Consider the following 7053-nt stretch of genomic DNA (forward strand, 5'->3'; position numbering starts at 1 on the left):
GGCAAGTACTTGGATGGGAGACCTCCAAGGAATACCAGGGCTGGGATGCAGAGGCAGGCAATAGGAAGCCAACTACCTGAAACATCCAAGCCCCACCAGGGGTTGCTGTAGGGGTCGCCAGAAGGCAACCATCATTTCCAGGGATGCTTACACACACACACAAACAGAAAATAAGTATAAAGACAAGAGTCGTGAGAGTTGTACACTACAGAGTATCTCCTAAGATCCAATTTTGAAACGTCGTTATATAATCCGGAGACGACGTTGATTATGTACTTATGCACAAGGATTTTCTTATGATTTATTAATGGTGTTGTGGTGCTTTAGATTATAATACGTAGGAAGCTTTTTCTTTGCAAGTCTTGGTGACTGCTTGATTTGGGGTCAGACTCTCACGACTGTTGTCTTTATACTTATTTTCTGATTGGGTCGTGTTTGTCCATATTTATCTACACACACACACCAATGCTCCCTCTAAGCTGTGGAGTCTTGCGAGCAAACATTCTACTTTGTGAGCTACTGGCAGTAAAGTTGTGGGGGCGAGTAATTTGGCTCCTGCATAAGTTAGTCTGCTCTGGAGCCATCCCTTCCTGAGCTAAGGCAAAAATGTGTGAGCTGGAGGCTCACACTAAGCTTAGAGGGAACATTGACACACACACACACACACACACACACACACCAAAAAAAGAGGAAGTCCAGGAGCTGCTATGAAGAGGAAGGCAATGGCAAACCACCTGTGTTCGTCTCTCGCCTTCAAAACCCCATGGTCTTAGGGTTGCCATAAGTTAGTTGCAACTTGACAGCACACAGTTGTACTGGATGGTTGGTCGCCTGATAGCTCCAGCCTCACTGTTTCTTGTCAGAGCTCAGAAGCTAATCAGCGTCAGCCATGGTTAGTATGCATGAAGTGGCCTCCTACTGAATCAAACCTTTGGCCCGTCAGTGTCAGTATTGTCCGCTCACACTCGTGGCAGTTCTCCAAGGTCTTCCACATCACCTCCTGCGTGGTCCTTTCAACTGGAGAGGCAAGGGGTTGGCAGTTGGTGCCTCCTGCATGCCGCACAGATGCTCCACCACTGAGCCGTGCCCCTCCGCCCAGTGCTCAGAGGGGGGGCCACCAAGGAAGTCCAAGGGTCACTGCAGAGGCAGGCAACGGCAAACCACCTCTGCTCGTCTCTTGCCTTGAAAGCCCCATGCTCCTGGGGTCACCGTGGGTCAGCTGTGACTTGGTGGCACATAGTTGTGTTAGATCAGGGGTGTCGAACATAAGGCCCAGGGGCTGGAACTGGCCCGCCCAGAGCTCTTATGCGGCCTGCGAGCAGCTAGTGCAAGGGAGGGAACAGAAGGGGGGAGGGTGGGATGCAAATCCAATAAATAAATAAAGACTGCTTGGGGGGGAGTGGGTAGAGCCACTCCAATTGTGGCTTCAGCATGGCAGAACAACCTTGTCTGCAACAGCAGACAAGGAGCATGGGAGTGTATGCCCAGCATTGTACCGCTGTCTCTCCAGTTTGCACATATAGGTTTTCCTTTGCAATGGGGCCTTGCAGTGAGGATACATGAATTCGGAGCTTACCAGCTGCCATCCTTTATACAGTTTATATCTCCGGTACCTGGCACTACATTCATGGCACACGTGGCCTGGCACGACAAAGTGAAATTTATGTCAGATACGACCCTCGTTACAAATGAGTTCGACACCCCTGTATTAGATGGTAGGAGGAGCCGCTATTTTGATTGGTCTATTCCAGTGCAAAGCAACCCCCTCCCCACCACCTACAGGCTGGGGAGAATCCCCCCTTTCCCTCTCCAATGCATATTCTCCCCCTCCGTCGCGTTAGTGGCCTTCCGCTGTGTATCCTGCAAGACCGTGTGAAAAAGAAGAGGAAGAGATTGGATTGATACCCCGCCCTTCACTACCCGAAGGAGTCTCAGAGCACCTGCCAATCTCTTTTCCCTTCCCCTCCCCACAACAGACACCCTGTGAGGTAGGTGGGGCTGAGAGAACTCTGAGAGAACTGCCCTTGAGAGAACAGCTCTGAGAGAACTTGTGACTGACCCAGGGTCACACCAACAGCTGCATATACTATTCAAGAACAGTTAAATCCAGTTTAAAACAGTTGAAACAATTAAAACTAGCAATCACAACTAATTCAGATGGCACTGGATACCAATTTATAGCCTTCCCCATGAAGAGGAAAGAAGAAGAAGAAAAGATTGGATTTATTCCCTGCCCTTCACTCCCCAAAGGAGTCTCAGAGCGGCTTGCAATCTCCTTTCCCTTCCCCTCCCCACAACAGACACCCCGTGAGGGAAAAGAAGAAGAAGAGGAGATTGGATTTATATCCCGCCCTTCACTACCGAAAGGAGTCCCAGAGCATCTTACAAACTCCTTTCCCTTCCCCTCCCCACAACAGGCACCCTGTGAGGTAGGTGGGGCTGAGAGAGCTCTTCACAGAGACTGCTCTTTTTCAAGAACAGCTCTTATCAGAACTACGGCTTGCCCAAGGCCATCCCGCCAGGTGCAAGTGGAGGAGTGGGGAATCAAACCTGGTTCTCCCAGATTAGAGTCCGTGCTCTTAACCACGACACCAAACGGGCTCTCTGAGATAGGGGTGCCAGCTCTGGGGGTGGAACCTGGAGAGGGTGTTGTTTGGGCGGGGGAGGGACCTCAGGTGGGCACAGGGCCATATGGTCCATCCTCCAAAGCAGCCATTTTCTCCACGTGAACCGATATTGGTCCTCTGGAGAGCTACGGTGATAGCGGGAGATCTCCACGTCCCACCTGGAAGCTGGCAGCCCTAGTGTGAGTTGGCTGCCCACAGTGCTACCTGTTAGCACAAAAATGAGATCCCCGTGCAGTTTCTCCCCCACCCCTGGGAGAGGAATGCCTTCAGAGGCAAGTCTGGAGGAATGCACATTCTTGAAAGGGGAGGAGAAGGCAGAGAATGAGCGTCAGCAGTGAGGCCACAGAGAAGCCCATGTCGAAAGCTCAACATTGTTCAGGGATGTAGCACAGTTAGCTTAACCGGACTTCTGAAATGAATAAGATCAAGGTCAGCGGGGGCGGTAGCTCCACCTGTCCTACCACTGCACAGGATTGGAAGGAATCTGGGTCTCCTGCCGTGCCTGGCGTCTTCACGCTTGCCCACGTGACAAATCGGTGACGTGAGTCATAAGACCCAGTGACCATAATCGTAAGACCATGACTCATAAAACCTGGACACGGCAGCCCTGCAAATGCACCAAGTGACTCAACAGGGACAGGCATTAAGTGGTCAAGACGGCATTGTTCTTTGCATTCCCTAACGGGGAGAAAAGTCCAGCACTGGGAAGGGAAAACTGCACTGAAACTCCAGCGCCCTTTCGTAGGGGGACGGGACAGCGGCTTGGTTCTTGTGGTGGTTCTTTTGCATATCCTAAGTAGCCATGGCACCTGCTTTTTGCTGAGAGAAAGGCACCTTTAGGTTCACATCAGTTGCTTTCTCCCCCCCCCCCATTTTGGTCACCCAAGGCATGGTCTTCAGGTAAATCTAAGTTATCAGGTATATGATCCTCTGCACCAGGGGTCCCCAACCTCTTCTGAGCCTGTGGGCACCTCTGGCATTCCGACACTAGTGGGCACCGCCACAAAATGTCTGCCACAGGAGGCGGAGCCAGCCATACAATGGCTGCTGCAGCTTACCTTCGGTCATGTCCTTGAGATGTGGTTGCAGCTGCTGACGCAATGTTTTTGAAAGTCTGCATGGCCAATCAGAAGCCTTGCTGGGCAAAAAGCCCCACCTGGCCCCGCCCACTTCCTAAAAAACGGGTGGGCACCCGGAAAGGTGTCAGCAGGTGCTGTGGTGCCCGTGGGCATCACGTTGGGGACCCCTGCCCTACACCTCTGTCATTCACCAAGAATGGACTGGGGAGGGGAGAGGGCTTCGATACTTGCCTCTTTGGATTTTTAACCCCCCTGCAAGGAGATCAGGGTAGTGTACAAGGTCCATACACACCACCTTCAGTCCTTATCCACCCTATGACGTAGGCATGTGTTTCAGTGGGTAGCCCTGGTGGGGACAGCTAGGTTCAAGCCCAGTTCCATCTTGGAGACCAATGAGATTTTGGGGGCAAAGTGAGGATTTAAAGCTGAGGCCTTCTGCTTGTGGGGCATGTTTTGTACCACTGAGCCACAGCCGTACTGTAGCATTAAGATGGCACCCCAGGGCTGACAGGATTTTTTTGCCCTAGGTGTTTTGGACAAAACCCACAAGTTAAAAATACCTCTCCTGACCACAGTAATGTCATTTGTTCTTTCCGAACCGACAAAACGGAATCCCTCATCCAATTAGGGCTCTTGGTCAGGTTTCGTAAAGGATCAAGTCGCCCCTTTTTGAAAGACACCCTCTTATTCTTGTTCTCGTTCTGAATAACTTCCCTCGCAGGTGCCTTTTAGCAAGTTCTTTGCCTGGGTGAAGTTTCGGTTTTGTTCTTGAACTTGTGTTAGCCTTAAAAATAACTTGTCACAAAATGTGACAGGTGGACAAAGTAGATTTCTCCATCCCAGGCCTTGAGGCCTAACCAATAATGAGAACTTGCCCAGATGGCATTATCACACAGGAAGTACATACGAATATAAGAGAAGCCAGTGTTGGATCAGGCCAAGGGCCCATCCAGTCCAACACTCTGGGTCACACAGTGGCCAAAAAATACCAGGTGCCATCAGGAGGTCCAGCAGTGGGGCCAGGACACCAGAAGCCCACCCACTATTGCCCCCCCAAGCCCCAGACCGAGAGTCCCTCCATATGTTTATCTAATTCCCTCTTGAAGCTGTCCACCCTTGTAGCTGCCGCCACCTCCCATGGCAGTGAATTCCCTGTGTTAATCACTCTTTGGGGCCAGAGACATAAGAACATAAGAGACACCAATGTTGGATCAGGCCAAAGGCCCATCCAGTCCAACACTCTGGGTCACACAGTGGCCAGAAATACCAGTGCCATCAGGAGGTCCACCAGTGGGGCCAGGACATTAGAAGCCCTCCCACTGTTGACCCCCCCAAGCACCAAGAAGACAGAGCATCATCAGGTCACCCCCCAGCCGTCATTCCTCCAAGCTAAAGGGCCCCAAGCGTTTTAACCTTTCTTCATAGGGAGAGTATTCCAACCCTTTTATCATTCTACCGTATATGGGAAGCAGCAGCCTAGCCTCTGGTGGCTGTTACTCTTGACAGTTGATAGAACCCCCATACTCAGTGGCAGTTTATAGCCGGTGGGAGGGATGCAGCCATCATATCTTGCTTGTGAACCTCTTAGAGACCTCTTGCCTACAGCTCCTGGACCTGGGGTCTCCAACATTGTGCCCGTGGGTGCCAGGGTGCCTGCTAAGTGTTTCTAGACAGTGGATGGGTTCATGTGGGGCTTTGGTCCAACACTGAAGGTACAGTGACTGAAGGTAAGCTGTAGCGGCCGTTGTATGGCAAGCTCCGCCTTTTGTGACAGCCATTTTGTGTCTGCGCCCACCATGCTGTGTCAGAATTCCCAAGATTCCTGTGGACTCAAGAAGGCTGGGGACACCTGTCCTGGACTGTTTTATTATTATTATTTTTTCAGTGGCACCTCTAAGGCCAACAAAGTTTAATTCTGGGTATAAGCTTTTACGTGCATGCATGCTTCTTCAGGAATGCTTATCCCCAGAAATTAAACTTTGTTGGTCTCGAAGGCGCCGCTGGAATCAAACTTTGTTCTGTTGCTTCAGACCAACACGGCGACCCCACCTGAATTTTATTTATTTATTTATTTTATTGTATTGTATTTATACCCCGCCCTCCCCGCGAACGGGCTCAGGGCGGCTCACATAGGGCACTAAGTGCATATGATATACAAAATTACAAAATACAAAAATACAGATTTTATAAAACAGGTTAAAATCGATTCTGTGGATGCACATATAGACTCCTGACATCTTGTGTAGCAGGGGGAAGACTGGGGTAATAGAAAGATGTTACCCAGCCCCCCAGCGGTCTCTCTCTATAAAGGAGTGGTGGTGTAAGTGGCCGTGGCGGCTCCTACTCATAAGCCTGGCAGAAGAGCTCCGTCTTGCAGGCCCTGCGGAACTGCACAAGGTCCTGCGGGGCCCTGATCTCTTCCGGATCTGTTTTATTTTTTCATTTGTGTTTGCAAGTTGTTGGTGGGCCATAAACGATTCGCTCTAGCATGCTGTAGACAGGGAAATGTATTTATTTATACCCTACCTCCCCGGTGGAGACCAAAACTGCTTACATCATTCTCCTCCATTTTCTCCTCACGCCAACCCCGTGAGGTAAGTTAGCCTAAGTGGGTGCGACTGGCCCACGGTCACCCGACAAGTTTCCACAGCAGAGTAGGGATTGAACCCGGGGTCTCCCAGTTCAACACTCCAACCACTGTACCACACAACCAGTGCTCCCTCTAAGCTGTGGAGTCTTGTGAGCAAAAATTCTGCTTCGTGAGCTACTGGCGTTAAAGTTGTGAGCGAGCGATTTGGCTGCTGCATAAATCAGTTTGCTCTGGAGCCAGCCTCCCTGAGCGAAGACAGAAATGTGTGAGCCGGAGGCTTAAAAACTAACTCAGCTTAGAGGGAACAGTGCACACAACGTCAACCCCTGTTTCTGCATCATGGGGAATAACGAATTACCACATCCTTTCTGGGTCCCCAGATGCTGGCCCCCCAGCAAGGCCTCCACTCCCCACTTTTATTAGGGTAGACCACCCAGCAGACCAGTTCTCAGAGACTTTGTCTGGACGAAATATCAGCACCGACTTTGAGCTCACATTTGGTCTTACAAGACCTTCACACAGGGGTCGTTTCGTAGAAAAAGAGCTAGGGGAACTCATTAGCATGACTCATTAGCATATGCCACTCTCCCTGACATCGCCGAAAGTGTCTCATAAGGCCACATCCCCTGACATCACCAGAAGTGTGTCATAAGGCCACACACCCCGCCCCCAACGGTCCCGGCCGCCACCGCTGGCCTTGCAGCTCCACTGCCGAGCCCCATGAGGGGCCCGGCGGTGGACCTGCAAGGCCGGCGGG

This window comes from Gekko japonicus, unplaced genomic scaffold (genome assembly GCF_001447785.1).
Source record: "Gekko japonicus isolate JY-2015 unplaced genomic scaffold, Gekko_japonicus_V1.1 scaffold2530, whole genome shotgun sequence".
Lineage (NCBI taxonomy): Eukaryota > Metazoa > Chordata > Lepidosauria > Squamata > Gekkonidae > Gekko > Gekko japonicus.